This window comes from Ischnura elegans, chromosome 11 (genome assembly GCF_921293095.1).
Source record: "Ischnura elegans chromosome 11, ioIscEleg1.1, whole genome shotgun sequence".
Classification (NCBI taxonomy): domain Eukaryota; kingdom Metazoa; phylum Arthropoda; class Insecta; order Odonata; family Coenagrionidae; genus Ischnura; species Ischnura elegans.
Window position 1 is genome coordinate 95,247,124 of NC_060256.1, and position 17,557 is coordinate 95,264,680.

The 17,557-nt window shown below is 38.1% G+C and overlaps 2 long non-coding RNA genes across 2 annotated transcripts; both read right to left on the reverse strand.

Annotated features, from left to right (window-relative positions):
• Window positions 1-2,031: 2,031 nt before the first annotated feature.
• LOC124168327 lies at window positions 2,032-16,868 on the reverse strand. The gene is made up of 3 exons (XR_006866907.1): window positions 16,421-16,868; window positions 2,953-3,177; window positions 2,032-2,556 (listed from the first exon to the last, which is right to left on the reverse strand). It is a non-coding gene; the product is annotated as an uncharacterized LOC124168327 (long non-coding RNA).
• LOC124168326 lies at window positions 10,898-11,728 on the reverse strand. Its single transcript, XR_006866906.1, has 3 exons — window positions 11,324-11,728; window positions 11,028-11,247; window positions 10,898-10,938 (listed from the first exon to the last, which is right to left on the reverse strand). It is a non-coding gene; the product is annotated as an uncharacterized LOC124168326 (long non-coding RNA).
• Window positions 16,869-17,557: the final 689 nt, after the last annotated feature.

A 17,557-nucleotide genomic window follows, 5' to 3' on the forward strand; every position in this document is an offset into this window, starting at 1 on the left:
CTTCTTAAACGTTATTCTCGCCGTTATACGTTTGTTTTAACGGTGGATTCATCGAGATCCTTGCGAAATAATTATCGAGAGCGTTGGCAACGCAGGTTATTGACGAGGAGAGAAAAATGAACAAGAAGGGATTGAGAAAAATTGTGTGTTTGGAGTGACTTAAATGTAACTGTGTGTTTATATATTGGGAATAAATGTTCTTTCTTGTGTTCTACAAATAGGCATATTTATTTTTACACCCACGCACGTTACAATACCTATGTTGAATTATGTGATAATAGATATTATTACAACCACCGAGCTAGGTTTTTTCATTTTTTTAGTTGCACTGTCCTAGTGGCCTATTTCAAAATGGGTAGAAAAAGAACGATATTAAGGTGTAATGGGATTGAAAAGGTGGGAGGAAGGAGTAGGGGCGCAATCCTTTGGGCAGGTGATCTAAACTTTTCATTCGGGATCCAAACGTTGTTCTGATGAGCCACCCAACGCTTTGGTTCTCACACCCAAAGTACTCGTCCATCTTCTTTGGATGCAGCAATCAAAGGAGTAGTTGGAACAACCAAATCCTCATCATCCATTCCCTTTGGGTGACACATCCAAATGTATGGGCAAGTCATTTCCTTCATCTCAGGTTTGGGTGTGACACCCAAACCTACGAATCTCATACCCAAAGTGTTTTTTCAGCACGCACTCCTCACTATGGTGGGGTTAACTACGTCTTTCAATCTAATTTTTACGATGAGAAAGAAGCATTTCACGAAAAGTTATAAAATTTTAGTCGATTGCTTCCAGAGAATTGGCAACGACGGAATAGTGGGAGGGGAGGAAGACAAAGGCGCCTTAACCTCTCCCCCCCCCCCCACTTTTAAGCTGTGGGAGTCCGTCGAGTAGAACACATTCGCGATTACCAGGAGTTCCTTTCTTCGTTTAACGATGTAGGAAAATATTTTTACAATGTTTTCAATTTGCCACAATTTTTTAAAAGCACATGATCCAACGTAGAAGTAAGCCGTTTTCCTTTCACTTTTTTGCAATGGAATTCTTTTGCTTTTTTTGGACGATAGAGCTCCTAAAAATCAGGTGATTTGCGCGCAGCGCTATTTCTCTAACTTCCCCGCCATATTCAAACTGAGCAATCTATTTACGCGTTTTCCCGCAGCAGGTTTTTGAGCATTTACTGACCGTCAATCATCCGACGTTGATATCAGGGTTTTCGACAGTAGTGGCGGATTGAAGAAAGGTAAGAAAATGGCCTTTTCACTTAAGGTATACTTCCTTGCAAATGGTAATACATAATACAAGTTGGTTGGTTATCTTAAGGCCGCTATACACGGCGAATGATTTCATTCGCATGATCATGCGCATGATCATTCACCGTGTATGACAACAATTCGCGAATGCACCTTCATGGGCATGATCATCCAGTGATAATTAGAACATGTTCTATTTTGCTCGCACCGCCCTGTGAATGATCACGTGATCATTCACTGTGTATAGCCGCCTTTTGGAAGGTATTCAGCACATGCATATTCAACACACAGTCATTACGCATATCAATTCATGTTTACATATCAAATTATTGACGGAGATTCATCTAAATCACTTTATCCCGTGCTTATGTCGCATACCCGCCAGGAAACGAGGAAAGTGTTGCAGTACATGATATCTCAAATTGCCAAAAGTATGAACTGAACATATCCAGAATAAACCTTAAGCCTATGGATTGGTTGAATGGCGCAGACAGTTGCGGCTACAAGTCGCAAGGATTGCAAGGGTCCTCTGCTGATACTGGAGGCTTCTTTCAGTGAAAGCTTGGAAGAGATGAGGCTTTACGTGCTTTAATGGGGGAGAGGAAAACAAAATTACACTGATTCTAACACTACCTATTAGCCCAAAATGGCTTTGTGACTAAAGTAGAAGACATGGATGGTATCCACTGGGGAAGCGGAATAAATGGTGACCACTCAGCCCAACGCCTGACATCTGGAGTATATGTAAGAAAAACTTATAGAAGAAAGAAAACAAACCTGCTAATAAACGGAACAATCAGAGCCCACCTGACCATGGATTCACTTTATTTAAACATATTTTGTAGCTGCTCGATCACCGTGAAAATGATGGCAGATAACATTCTAAAAAGGTTGGAAGAAATTAATCGTTATATCCAATGGGACACCCAAGGTCTCATCCTACAATCAATTTTCCAGGAAAGCCTGAGATGCCTCGAGAAGAAGGGGGCCCAATGATGCATCTCCTTCCAATCTTCTCTACTTCCTTCCCTCCTAAATGGCCAATTTGATGTATTCCCCAGTGCCTATCCTCAATCCTCACAGGCGTGGACAGCAGCCAGCTTGAGAAACCTACAGGGGAAGGAATCCAACAAACTTCCCCTCATCCTCCGACCCTGATGCACCCTCATCCCATCGGCCATTCTGCTAATCATCATTTGTCCCCAGGGGTGGTCTGGCCAGGTCAGCTGGTCGGCAATCAGTGAGGCCCCCTTGAGCTTCGGGGCCCTCCACAACACGTATCTTGAAGCGTTAGTATGATACATAGCTGTAATAGAAAAGACTCAGGTTACTTGAACCAATGTGTTTTTGCCATTATAAAATTCTAATTTTTCCTTTGTTGCTTCATTTTTAAAACATATTCAGAGTTGAAAGATCATATAAAAAATAAATAAAATAAAGGTGTCAGAAGATAAAAGAGAACCTGATACTTTTTTGAAAGGTTATTTTAAAGGTATTTTTTCATTTCAATGCAGTTTTAATTCTAATTCACTAAAAAGATATTAGAACCATAATACATGATTTAAATTTTAAGAGCTATGAGTAGTAGTAAGCTTTTCATAGTATTTTTTCTTATGAAATTGCTCTTTTTTGTTAACTTTTATCTAGTTTTATTAACTTTTATCAGAATAGCGTCAAAATCCATAACCGGGCATGGAATTACCTAAAATATTCCAGAGGAGGACCCCCAAATCCCCCAGTATGGAGGTGGTCTTTCGCGAGTGGTGCCTCGGTCAGCAAGCTGTGGAGTGAATAAGGATGAACGGGGCCAGAGGAGGGTCACGGTCCTTCTCTGAACTCGGGGGTGCGAGGTATAGGCCTGACCGGAACCAAAGGGGAGTCACATTAAACAGGATAGCGAGGCCTCCTGGGTTCGGCATGGAAAGCGCTGGAGAAACGGTGGAACATAACAATTTTTCAACACAAACAAAATTGAAGTTAATCCTAATAAATTTAGTACCTACTCCAATAATTGTTGAAACAATACAATTATTCATTCTAAATAAAATTGAAATCAATCTATGTAAATTGATTACTTAAATAAAATATGTTTTCACTTGACTTTGTCAACTGCTTTTATTAATCCTTCGCACTTCAATCCCGATGGGAGTACTTGGCTATGCATACTTGAACTTGAGATATAAATGTTGGGAGAAATAAAGTCAAGATACAAGTATAATCTGAAAACCTAGCAGATGGTAAGAATAGAAATTTACAAGGGAAGCATTTGAAGCAAATGTTAAGAAAGTGATTTCATTAGAGTATATACATATTACTCGAGTATATTCAAGTATTTATGCCAAAGAGATTTCATACAGCATTTTTATCACGTTAGAGGTATATTTATTAATGTCAATGAATAACTGATGATGAATTTTAATGTGCAGAAATGATTTCAAATAAAAATGAAAATGGGAGTGTTGAGAACAATGAGTATGCAAACTACTAAAAAAGGAAAAATTAATAGAGTTGGGTAAAAGGGACACTTAAAAAATTTCATAACAACGTTCGTTTCCGCTCAATCGCCAAGAGTAATATCATCTCGATATCGCATGATATTAACTCAGGCCACAATCCTAACTCATTATGCACTTCTTTAGCGATGAATTATTTCTGCCTATCGTAAACAGATTGATATTTATTTCTATCGTTATCTTTAAGATATAATGAATAGTTTCTTCGCATGAAAGCACAAGATCGTACTCAGAATGAAAACTAGCGGGGAGGAGGGCAAGCCATGGTTGTCCAAGTTGTAGGTAAGATTTAAGCATGGAAAAGGTAAATGAAATCGAAATTTAAAGGAACTGTAACAGCTCTATATTACTTTTAAATTATTTGCTTGAAAAAATATTATTTTCCTTCAAGACATTTGCGAGTTTTACTTATAGGGGGGGGGGGCAGCTGCCTCCTCCTGCCCCTCGCTTGGTATGCCCATGTGAAAGCAAATGTCATAGCAGCTCATGTGTGTCCATATTCTGAGTTTATGTATGTATGTTTATGTATTATTATTTAGGGCGTAACTTTCTGGAATTTACTTCATAATCATCATCACTCGTCAAGAATCCTAAGATTGGTTTGATGCAGCTCTCAAATCAATTCTCCTGTTATGTTCTTCTCCCGTCATGTAATATTTTCGATGATACGTATTTCTTCTCTTTCACGTTTTTCTGAACCTTCTCCACACATGTTTTACAAGCGGACTTTCTTTTCCATTTTTACCATCCATTTTCCATTTTTTTCCCCCGACGGTTGCCCTTATAAGGCCTTCATGCATCAAGACATGCCTCAGATTCGGTGTTTCACTCTTTATATCAAGGTTTTCATTGGCTTCTCCTCTCTGCTAATATTCTAAGAACTTCCTCATTGCTCTCTTGGTCGTTCCAATGCATTTTCATGATACACAATACCCTTCGTGTCACCCCCAGGGTTTTTGGCAGGGATTGACCAATCACCAAGGTCCGACAGAAACGATAAATTTAAAAAAAAGCAGTATGTGAAGAAAGCATCTAATGAATGAAAAAAGCAAATCAGCTGATTTTCAGGAGCTCTATCGTCCAAAAAAAAGCAAAAAAAAAACATTGCAAAAAAGTGAAAGGCTTACTTCTACGTTGGATCATGTGCTTTTAAAACATTGTGGTAAATTGAAAACATTGTAAAAATATTTTCCTACATCGTTAAACGAAGAAAAGAACTCCCCCTCCCACTATTGCGGCGTTGCCAATTCTCTAGAAGCAATCGCCTAAAATTTTATAACTTTTCGTGAGATTATTGTTTCTCATCGTAAAAATTAGATTGAAAGACGCAGTTAACCCCACAATAGTGCGGAGTACGATGATTGATTTAATTTACATCTGAGTATTGAAATAAGTAAAGTGTAAAATGTACTAAGACAGGTCATATCGGTACGACTAACTTCACGCTATGAAGCCTGTCTCCCGAGGACGCGGATGATTTCTTTGAGATCGAGGATGTGTCAGGGAAAGGGTCGCGCTCGAGCAGTGATCAGATCTTGTCTACCAGGATCCAAGGGGGCCCACAAAACTGTCGTTAACCCTGTTGGCCAGACTTTACAAACGCTTTATTCCCCCTCTCCTTTCGTAGAACTCATAGGCAGTGAACCTTCCCAGGGACTGGTCTGCGACAACCAACTCGAGACTCAAGACGCCATGTCTTGACATCCTGCTACAACATCACACCCGGGAGTCGAATGGCGTTCGTTTATTCGGCGCGCGAGGCCATTAAATCAGGCGGCCGAGCACGAAGTTAGCCTCATCCATCAACCTCCGTCTTCCAGTCCATCTATGGCAGCGGTTCCCAAAGTGGGGGTCGCGACCCCCAAGGGGATCGTAGGCCGTTCGGAAAGGGGTCGCGAGATACTAATAATATGGCGAACAACGTACTTAAACTTGGACGACCATTTTTATGGGGTCGCGGCTAAAAAGAATGAGCTAAAATGGGTCGCGGAAAGAAAAACTTTGGGAACCGCTGATCTATGGCAACCGAAGAGCGACGCGCGTGGAAATAGCTCCCGTGAACAACGTGTATTTTTTACCGTTGCACTGGTGCATCGCAAAACATTTCGGGATAGTTTTCATACCATAGTTATTGCCGTCAAGCTTCATATGTGGGGTAGAGCAACAAGTCACTGAGTGAATGAAGATACACAATCTTTGTAAATATACATTCGGCATACATTTTCGCCGAGTAAAAGCCGAATAGATCGATTGCCCGAGATACGTAGTCTGTCAGTACTTATCTCGTTTAAAGCATTTCTTGGTTTCAGAATGAAATAAGGGATAATCAGTGAATTAAAAATGATTCTAAAAACTACCACTTCAATGGCGTTGATCGTTTTTTCACTGTAGAATACAACGTCACGTCATGGCATTCGAGCGATTACCATGAAGCTTCCTAGCTGGGATTATGTAAAGGATTAGTCTTGTAATGAAATGGAGAGGAAAATTATATTTTAAATTTACATTTGAGGCCTTTTGAAGCGAAAGGGAAAATTACGTCGTAGCGCATCCGTAACAATATTACGTCGACTCGGCCTCTTGTGCTTCGCATGTGGAGTCAGTGTGGGCTGCGTGGTAGGCAGGAAGCCTCCTAACACGTGGTGATAATGTATTACTTTGGGGTCACGGCGAGTAGACTTGTAGGTGAGGGGGGGAGAAATTCGCGGCGAAGCGGGGTTGCGCCGCTACCCCGGCCACCGTGGCGTGGCAATCGCGTGACGTCAGGATAACAGCCAATCGGAATTGACTGCCAATGTCGTCTGCATATATTGCTGTATTTACGTATTACTTATTATTTTTTCTTATTCCCTTTAACCAGCGCGAATTTAGGGACAGGATTTTGTAGGGATCTTATAAGGATAGGGGTATTACTGCTTCAAATAAGTAAAAAATCCGATTACGCTTCAAAAGCCTTTATTTTGAGCTGGTGTCTGTACATGAAAAATCGTTATTACAACAGAAATTATTCTTTAACAAGCAGGACAGGAGTCCACAAAATTCACACGTAAAGCGGATAAGGATTAGTTTGTAAGAATTAATTGGAACGAAACTCCTATGTACCACTCGTACGTTCTACCAGTCTAAACTAACATTGTAAAAAGTTAGGAAAGCTCAAATCAATAAACATGGGTTACAACCAACACACATTAAAATAATATTTATACATTGAAAATGTAGTCATTATATTAACAAATAAGCTTCCATCATAACAATTAATGTACAAAATTTTATAGTAAATATCAGGCTATATACCGTAATGTGTACTACAGTATAATGTCCTACGTTTGATGCAATATAATTAAATTAGAAGTTGAAACGAAAACCAAATACTGTTTCACAAACTTTTTATATGCTATCAAGACAAATTGTCTTGGTAATGATGTTGAAACTAGTTGATAGCATTAGTAAAATAAGACATTGCAATATTTCCACTGAGTTTTATTATGACACTACGTGTTCCGTCGTTACAAACAACGTTATCAAGTATGGCCAAGCAACACCTGATAATGTTGTTTGTAATGACGAAATGTTAGTGTCATAATAAAAGTCAGTGGAAATATTGCAATGTCTTATTTTACTAATATTAAAACTTCCACCATATCGTGCCCAACATCATACAAGATAGTTGATACCAAATAAAAAGTTTTTGGAACAGTACTTTGTTTTTGTTTCACCATGAATATTTCATCATTCTACTAAGTAACGCCCAAATCAGTTGAGTTTAAATGAGAAGGCTTCAGACATTTTGGTAAGGGTGGAAATCAAATTGGAAATGGGAAGAATTCACTCAGGCAGATGATTCTCGGTAGCCTACTGAACCCGGTCGGCTACAGATGATGTTCGGTTGTCAACCAAATCGGGATTGTTACTGACGATTTTTAGTTGCCTACCTACCAAACATAGTAGGATGTTTCAAAAAGCATATAGCCTACTGTAACCGGTTGGAAAAATTTTCAGCTGCAGTTATCCATTCATATCTCAAAGTGCATTCGTATCAATGAAAAGTAACAAAGTGAATCTTTCCTATTTCCAATTTGGTTTCCACACACACTATTATGGCTGAATCTCTCAAATGTACTTATCATATATCAAACTTAGGAGATTATACTGCACTGTACAGTGTAGAGTACGATGAACAGAAAACCACTACTAATCCATGGTATCTCATTCCAGTTTTTAATCCATATTGCACAAAATTAGTAATCAAATCAAAATTTCTAAACACAGGAGAAATTACTGTAGTGAAAGGGATGTTATTACATATCACATGAATTGAGGTGACTTTTGAAGTTGAAGTAAAGCCAAGGTACAAAACATATTATTATGAAAATATCTTACCATTGTCAATAATGTCACATGATTTAAGACTCCCTTAAAAATTCAAATGTGTTTTGCTGTTAGGATTATGTACATATGCAGTAAAACCTCTATGCAGTGAACCTCTTTACATCATAAACCTCCACACTTCATACCACCCCTGCGGTCAGTTTTACATGTAAATTTATAGGCAAACCTCTCTGTAATGTTAGAGCGTAGGTTTCCGTGGCGATGGTTTGATCTCTGCATTTCTCCAGGGTTTTCTTCCGCGTCAGATTGTTGAAACTGTTGTCAACCAACAATCTGACGCGGAAGAAAACCCTGGAGAAATGCAGAGATCAAACCTCTTTGTAGTGAACCTCTTTATCTCATAAAATACTTGTCATACCAAGGAGATACTCCCGAGACAGCCTAACTACCTCCAAACATCAAATTGCCCAAATTTTGGTCCCCTCCATTGCGATGTAAAGAGGTTTTACTGAATAATTGAGGATCTTAGAAACCAAGAAAGATAAGTGCAATTAATTACCAAGAATTATCAGCTATTATGTAAAAAAATTGCACTAGTCCCCCTAGGCTTCTATGGTCCTCATTTGTTATGTAAAATGAATGACTAAATGAATTAATCTAAAAAATCTTTACACGTGAGAATACAACTCAAAGCAAATTAGCAGTAGGAACACTCGTGTATTTAAAAATTTTGACTGCAGTAACTTTTCAACAGTCTGACTGAACTATTAAATAAAAGCAAACAAAACAATGAGGTGGGAACGGGAAAGATTTTTCTGATTACAGAAAAACCCAACTCTCTGTCTTACTTTGAAATTTGATTAATTTACCCAGCCTTAAATATTTATTTATTTATTTCAAAGGATGGAAAAAATACACTTTTGCATTCAAAAGAATCCTAAGTCTGGAATAATGAACAGTAGTCTCCATGTAAACTTACTAGGAATTTCCAAATTAATCAATTTTAGGGGCGTACAATCCACATTGAAATCATGTAAAACTCAAGGTCGGAAAATGTCAGAAAATTGCAAATGCCCTACTACATGCTTCAAAATTTCCATTAAAAGCTGTCCAGATTTGCCAAAGCAGTATCCACTCCTTTGTTTGAAAAATTTTTTTGAGTGACCTTAAGTGTTTAGGGTGGTAAAACATTTATCCTTGTGCATTTCTTATGGAACAACCGTTTTGGTTACCAAAAATCGAAGGCAGCATTTCTTTACTACCTCCTTTAGGCAAGTTTCATTTGAGATATGAAGTTATAATTTTCACATTTATGCTGACAAATAGATGAGATTCACTTGTCTAGCAATCCGTTTCTTCCCACGATAATATCTCCCTTGATAAATGCAGTTATACTGATTAAATAATTCATATTCCCCCAACATCAATAAGGACATAGATATTTACTTCCTAACCATAAATACCAAGGGCAGGAAACAGTAATCTCATCTTCTGAAATCCATCACTTAGAAAACCAGATTATCAATGCACTAGATAATAAAATGGAAGTTGCTACAATATTTTTTGATTTCTCAAAAGTTTTTAACACTGTGGACCACCAATTGATACTCAATAAACTTGACTTGATGGTTTTTGTGTCATAGCTAATTTTGATTGAAACCTACTTGTCGGACTATATTCAATTTGTCATTACCTCAGGAAATGGTGTAACTTTCATTTGCCTGGGTACAGGCCTGAAGCAAGGAGTTCCATTAAGCTCCTTCCCTGTGCCTATCCTATCACTTTCAGACATAAATGATCATATAAATAGTTTTCTACAAATAAATGGTTCCAATCCATTCCCTATGCTGTTGACACCAATATTGTTCTCACAGCAACAATAATTTTGGAGAATTGAAAGAAAAATGCAAAAAGTGAGTCATACTTTCTCTACCTATCTCATTGAATACATTGGAGTTCCTCGTCTCAGACAATGGCCATTTTTATAGATCAAAAAAAAAGAGGCATTTAGGCTATGAATTTTTAAAAAACATGATGCCCTTTACTGTCCTCTGTTCAAAAAGTTGGCTGTATTACCACTGCCATGCAAAAATTAGAGGCTTTGGTACTCGTTGTCTTTAAGTAATGGTTATTTTATTAAAGTTGGTAGCAAAAACTGTAACTACTGTTTTCACTAATATTTCTCATATCTTGCTCACTAAGGGTGAGGCCTTAAGACAAAGTTTCATTACACTTCCCTAAAAGACAGAGAAAAGAATATCTCATAAGATACAAAGAAATAATATCTCCTTCATCTTACACAGGAAACAGTATGTTTATACATATCTTGAATGGTATTCCCATCGTTGATTGTTGAAATAAGTCAGGCCATTATATGTACCGAATAATTTTGTAAGGTGTGCTAAGAATGTTGGCTATGTTGTGTAATCTGACTGATGTGTTCTATTGAATCTTGGTGCATGAGTAATTAAACAGACTAAATGAGTAACAGGGAAAGATACTTTCCAAAAAACCATACCATACAACTTTGTGAAAACATCAGGAGAGGTACAGGCTAATGCTTGGTCAGAGAAATGCAAATTGTTAGAGAAATGCAATTTGATAAATAAAATATATAACATAATATAGAAATACCCACTATAGAGACTGCACAGAATTGGCGAATCACAAATATATAAACTTTTTCAATACCTTCTTCCTAAAATTCCAGATGCTGACATTTATCATGCAAGAGGCCACAAGATTTCCATTCGAGTTCTTCTGTTGGGCACTTCCATTAAAGCTGCAAAACTGCTTTATGAATTGAACGATTTCTGCAGTCACACTCACACCTTAATCAATCCACCCTGCAATAGACAGTAAAAATAACATGGATGTCTCCCTTACTAAATTTATCTATTTACAGTTTCTCAAATCTGTATGAAATCATACTCACCTAACCGAACAAAAATGTCCAAATGGAGAAGACAGTAATCGACAGAATGCATGGGCGGCAAGGCTCCCTTTCATTTTCTCTCTTCACCTAGGATTAAGAGTAGAGGTGGATATCTTGGGGAAGTGAACGATATTCCCAGTGTCTTCCACTCAGATTCTTTAGTCTCCTCATTGTGGGTCTATTTTCCAACCCTTGTAATAGCTACACCACCAACTGTCATCTACAACAAAATTTATAATTAATTATGGTTATTTACATAATACTGACAATTTTGAAGTATTTGCTAATGTTTATACCTCTTCTTTATTGTCATATTCCATGAACATGTTTCGTGGGCACTTCAGGAGATGTGGAGGGTCATCGATGGTGAACATTTTTTCACCCGCAAATCTGAAATAAAGATAGGATATCTTTGCCAAAGTGTTGGAGGAGTAGAAAGGACTATCTTCAAAGGGATTACTCATCACGCCAGCTTCCCTAATATAAGGGTACTCCCGTGGAAAATTATCTTATAGTGAATGACTGTCTCTCGCATGGAAGAAAATAATGCCCTAATAGTACTTAAGTCCCCACCCTTTGCACTTGCATTTACCCCGTCATAACACCATTTACAGCACATATATAGCATGACACTAATGAAAAAAATCCACAGATACTCCAAGAACATAAGAATATTATACGCTAAGTACGATATGTCACATAAAAACAGATTGTTTTTATGTGACATATCGTACAGTGCATTAATGGCCAACTTATACTACAAGATTCTTTCACTTTGTACTTACAGACGTTCATTCCGAGGAAATGAATGCAATTTGATAGGGTTATCAGCAGTTTTCCGCGCGCCGTATCCAAAGGCATGACAACGGTGAGACGAAGGCAATCAGTTTAGATTCAAACGATTACAAACGGTTTGCTGTTGTCTGCTAGTCGTTGCCGATTGGCTGTTATCCTGACGTCACGCGATTGCCACGCCACGGTGGCCGGGGTAGCGGCGCAACCCCGCTTCGCCGCGAATTTCTCCCCCCCTCACCTACAAGTCTACTCGCCGTGTTGGGGTTTCTTCTTCCGACTTTCTTTCTCACTGTATATACTTAACTTAGTTCAGGACAATGCTTAATTTCGGCCGGGTCGTCGTTCCTCTCAGCGAAAAATTGAGCACTTCGATTCGGCTCAGGACGGCTTCGACAACGGTTAAACTCAAACAACGAATCAAAACTATAGTGATGACGTGGTTGTCGGGAAACGGTCCTAATTAAAGTCCGGCTCAAGACAGTCTCTTACTATTTGAATGGATGAAGAAAATGTGATTCGATTTCTCTTCATTAGGGAGTACTTAAGAGAGATGTTTTGCCGAACGGATAGATATGGGAATTCGTTTTTCCCCCGAACCATAAAGGCCTTTCATAAACGCTACTCCCAACTTCGTTAGAGCGCTTCATTTTTTTTAGCTTTAAACGGCTGGTGTCCTAATACCCCCTACTACACGTGTTTTAGGCGGTTTGCAAGGTATTATGTAGATGTAGAAGTACTGTATAAAAATAAAAAGTTAAAAAATGCGCTTCTTAACATTTGGTAAAACATGATTACTCATTGTTACTTTAATAACAAGTTTTAAGCATCGGAAATTTTACGCGGAGAGGGCTTATCCTTATTTGAAAATAGTGAGTGGAATCAGTGGCGCAGGGGATTAAGGGATTGGGGAATAAACCCCAGAGCTCAGAGAAATTTTTATGTTTAATCTATTTTACTTAATTGGATTGATATTACTAATAGAATAGTGTAAGGATTAATAAAATATCCCTCAGAAAGTCGTAAAACTCACCATTTTGAACTATTTATCTTAAATTTCCGAAATTTACTAATCTCGCACCTACCGCTTATCCTGGTGGGTATTCCACACACCCCCAAACACCCCGGTATTAGTTGCACCTAAACCCCCCTCCCCAACCTTAATTCCTAGCTGCGCCCCTGATTGGAAGAGATATGTGGGTATGAGTTCCGGAACTTAAGATTTTATAAATAAAGTACTAGTTGAGGAAGTAATAAAAGTTTGATGCTCGAAAATCTTTCTTCATAGACGCTCCGTTTACATTGTTGTTGGGGGGGCATTTTAAACAGTTTTCGAAAACGCTCGTAACGCGGCGTTGAATGAAGAGTGATCGATTATTCCCATGGGATTTGCAATAGACTATAAACTATCGCGAGGAATAACGTGAAAGGGAAAAGAATTTAATGGACCATGTCGTCTAGAATATGAATTTCAATTAACATCACTTATATCATCTTATTTCCAGGTGAAAATCGGAACGCTATCCCTTTGCAAAGCCGTTTTAAATGCGCGTTGAGTGGCAGCAGTTCATAGAATCCTATATTTTGTGATATGCGTGCCTCTTACACTAGAATATGCCAAAGGTTTCCGGCTAAACGTGAATGGGCCGGGGTACTTCCCAAGAATTGCGCCTAGTCCACTTCGTGCGTCTCATTGAGCGACTATCGATGGCGAAGTTCAAACAACACGTATCTCAAAAATAGCAAATTTTTAGGAGAGCAAAAAAAAGATTAATATATTTTTCTTACATACTGAAATTAAAAGCCAAAAGTTCATAAAACTGAAAAAGAAGCATTCATTTGCAAATAAAAAGTTGTTCTTCGCTTGCATTTTATTTTTTTAACGTTATAACTCTTTGTTTAAAATACCCGTTTCAAAATGGATGAATTCCAGATACGTGTTTTTAGAACCTAGCCATCCCTATGCTTCTTCTTACGATCGTTTTTCTATTGTGCGCATTCGTGAGTCTTTTTATCATCGCATACTTCTAATTGAGAGTCGACTTAATCGTATGCCGTGGTGAGGGCTGGTCTATTATCCCTCGCTTCACACTATATTTGTCAATGCTATCGAAGGGAAGAATTACTTTTGATTCCACACGAAGCATTCATGACTAATCGCTAGCATTTAGCACGTGTGGTTGAAAACGAGACATCGCACCCACTCAACTGGTCGTTTTGGCTTTATTTCTTTCGGAGAAAACAAGCTGTGAACTGCCGTCTTATACCAACCCTACATGCATGAGGTCGAGTCTTTATGCCTTAGACATGACGCAATACAGTGTTGAGGGGGGATAAAGTTTGGCATCGGTGCGAAGCTACTCATAATATAGTCCAGTTGTTGGATAACCGTGTGATGAGTGCGTAGAATTTTATTACCGAGTCGTGTCTCTTTTCCGTCTTGTGAAGTAAGTAATACACATTTCAAGTAACACGAAGGAGGCGATTTAAACCAAAACACGTAAATTGTTCGTCGGGCATTGTGAAGAAGTGCAGTGGTCTATGTGGAGTAAAAATAATCCTAATTGGGAATTCGCTGCATCAGCGCATGGCATAGTGTTAAGTGTGTTCGATTGTGTATGCGTGGGAGCATATTGTGGTGATTGTGTTACAATTTGTGGCTAGTTATGTTATCACGAGAGTTACAAAAGAGGAATAACCTTATAAACGATAATGGATCTTAGGATTTGGCTTAATTCTCGTGCCAAGAGGTAAATTTCTTAAAATCCAAGGAAACAGGCAAGTAACGATAATTTTCTTCTTCTATTTATTACCTTTTAATTATTACATTTATCTCCAATACCCAATTTTATTATTATGTATACATTATAATCTGATCATGTGCTCGTCATCCCGGCGTGGCGTTGTTCTCTATTTATGTAGCCATGGAATAAAAATTCTTAAAGAGGGTATTTCGGTTCGCTTAGACTTAAATTTCTGTAATTCTACTAATCATAGCCATTACGTGATATGAGGTAAAGTGAAATAGCCACCATCTACCTAATGGAAAAATGTTGAGGAAATATTAAGTACTCTAAAATCAGTTTCTGATTTAACGCACGATTTGTTCTGATCCATAATTAGTCTCGTCACTCGATTATTTTTTGGAAAAGGCTTTAGCGTCGAAGTACAGAACAGCGTCATTAATGCGAACATCTAGAATTCGAATCCATGAGTATAATTTACACACACAATCATAAGTTGATCTCTGATGCAAACACTACCTAATAAATTCATGTAAATTCATATATTCAGATGAATATTATGAGCGTGAATTATAATCACTCAATGTAATGAGCATCTGCCAGCCGAAAGCATCCAAACAAGAATTTATACTCTTGATTTCTATCTCTCACATTAACATTTCGTTCATTACGCAACCTTGAAAGTCTGCAATACATAAAGTGATCTTACTCACTTTATAATTCACTAGCTACACTTTACTTCCAATTTATGGGAATATTTGTGGGATACGAATTGCAGCAGAGCATTATTAACCTGGTCGACAAAACTTAGGACCGTCGATACTGTGAATTCTCTCGCGGAACATAAGATGAATTGACCACATAGTACATACAAACACAAATATGAATATTTCAGTGAAATACTGCGTGAACAGTTAATATTAAATGGCTTCATTAACCTGCTGTTATTTCATAAAGACATTTTCAACATATTATTTTTTTATGTTTAAAGTATGAAAGGACCTCTTTCGGTTCTATTCGTATATTCATAACAGTATTTGAAAATGTGGACTTGAACCGTCGCTATGAGGATAAGTGACGCTATTCCTTGCTTCGAACGAACATAATCAGCTGTAGGGAAACGGGGGCTTAGGAATTTGTAGTAGGAGGCAAGGTCATTAATTCCAAGTTGTGGTCAACGGTTAAGGACCTCTGTTCAAGAAACGAGATTGGAGGTGGGGGCTCAAAAGGTTTCTTACGAATGTCCGTAGAACTGAAGGTCGTGGAAGGAAGAAATCGGTCTCAATATCGCTTGTCACTTCTATGCCGCATCGGTGGAGGACATGTGTATGAACTAATTTAATTGAAATATATCGATCTTTCTCTTTCGTTAAATACAAGAGCCGCGCAATTACCATAACAAAAGGCCAACATTGAAACACCACCTAAGTATTAATGTGGAAAATGATGAAAGTTAGCGAAAGAAATAGTCACAAATAGAATTTATTTAAAGACAAATGCCCTCCCCAGAACGGAATCCTACGCACACATGTTCTTATAAAGTTAACCTCTTATTACGCCGTCCTCACATCCACTGAGCCATTTAGCCGCCCCGATTACATTTAAGATAATCACACATCAATGTGAAATATTGCCAAGAATATCAATTTCGATGGATGCAGTGCAAAGTCTGTGAAAAATAATTGACCTAAATGAAAACAAATTAAAATTTGTGGGGGTGGAAAGTGAGTCGCACATGTTTTTTTTAGGATTTCGTCGTCAGGTTTGTGAGAATGAGCCGTCGTAGAAGGGGTTGGCACCCCTTGATAAATTACAATTTCACTTGAATGAACATAAAAAATTAATTTTTTCACTCACGTCATCTCGATTAGTCCCGTGAATTTCTGCTCCGCCTGCATGCTCCCACCAGGATTCCGCATATTTTCTTCTCCCTTTATGCTCAAATCCGAGACAGCACCACTGACAAGCACCAGGATCAATTCCCAGACAACCGCTTAGTCCAACGTCACTGTAAAATAACACAAAAGAGAACGACACGAGAAAGGTTTTTTGGAAATTGCGTTTACCTGTTAATCATCGTATGAATCCCATAGTTTCAGCAAATGTTAAATTTTATCGCCATCTACATCACATCCTGGGAATAGATTGATAAAATGATTCAATAAACAAATGAGACCAAAAAGTTAACAGATGACTATTATACAATCACTTCTCCAGCGTATGCCCTATGTCCAACAAAGAGCCACGTCTCTGCATCCATTGGCACGTCACACCGATGTTAATGGTGTTCTGGACGGTGTCCGTTGGTGTACAACTGTAGCATTACGGACGTAATTTGCGGAATGACGTAAGAGAGCGACTCATTGTCAGGTGACGGATAACGTGACCGTTAAGCTGGGGTGGGGGTGGAAATGACATTGTACCGATAGCACTTGGTCGAATAGAGTATTGAAACCGTCGGAAAGTCAAAATGGCCCATTCACTGAAACTGCAATGGAAGAAAATTGTTTTGGAAAACTAAATTATTTTAATTGAATTGAAATTAAATATTACATTTTAAAATTAATTTAAATTTAATAATATTTATTGATTTAACGCTGGAACTCTAGTTTTTTGTTTTTACGAAAATATATCGGACTTATTTAATCGTGACGTCATAGACGTCCTTCAATCAGGAGACTGTTCGGGGTCGGAGCTTCGATAATCGTCATTTCGTTGGAGACCGGCGTCGAGTTAAGAGGTAAGTAAACAAGCCATTTACGAATACGTTATCGTTTTCCTATTTCGCACACTTGCAATTCCCTTATATTTGAGTGTCTAAGATGCAAGTAAATTTGCTTCGAGTTATGCCGATATTTATTCAATAGTTTTATACTACATTATGCTTTTATTGTTGCTCCCAAAGATACGACGATAGTGAGGATATATTGTTTTAGATTTCCAATTCGTCCCCAATCGTCACCGCATATTTGCTTTAAGGGGTCCGATAGCTGC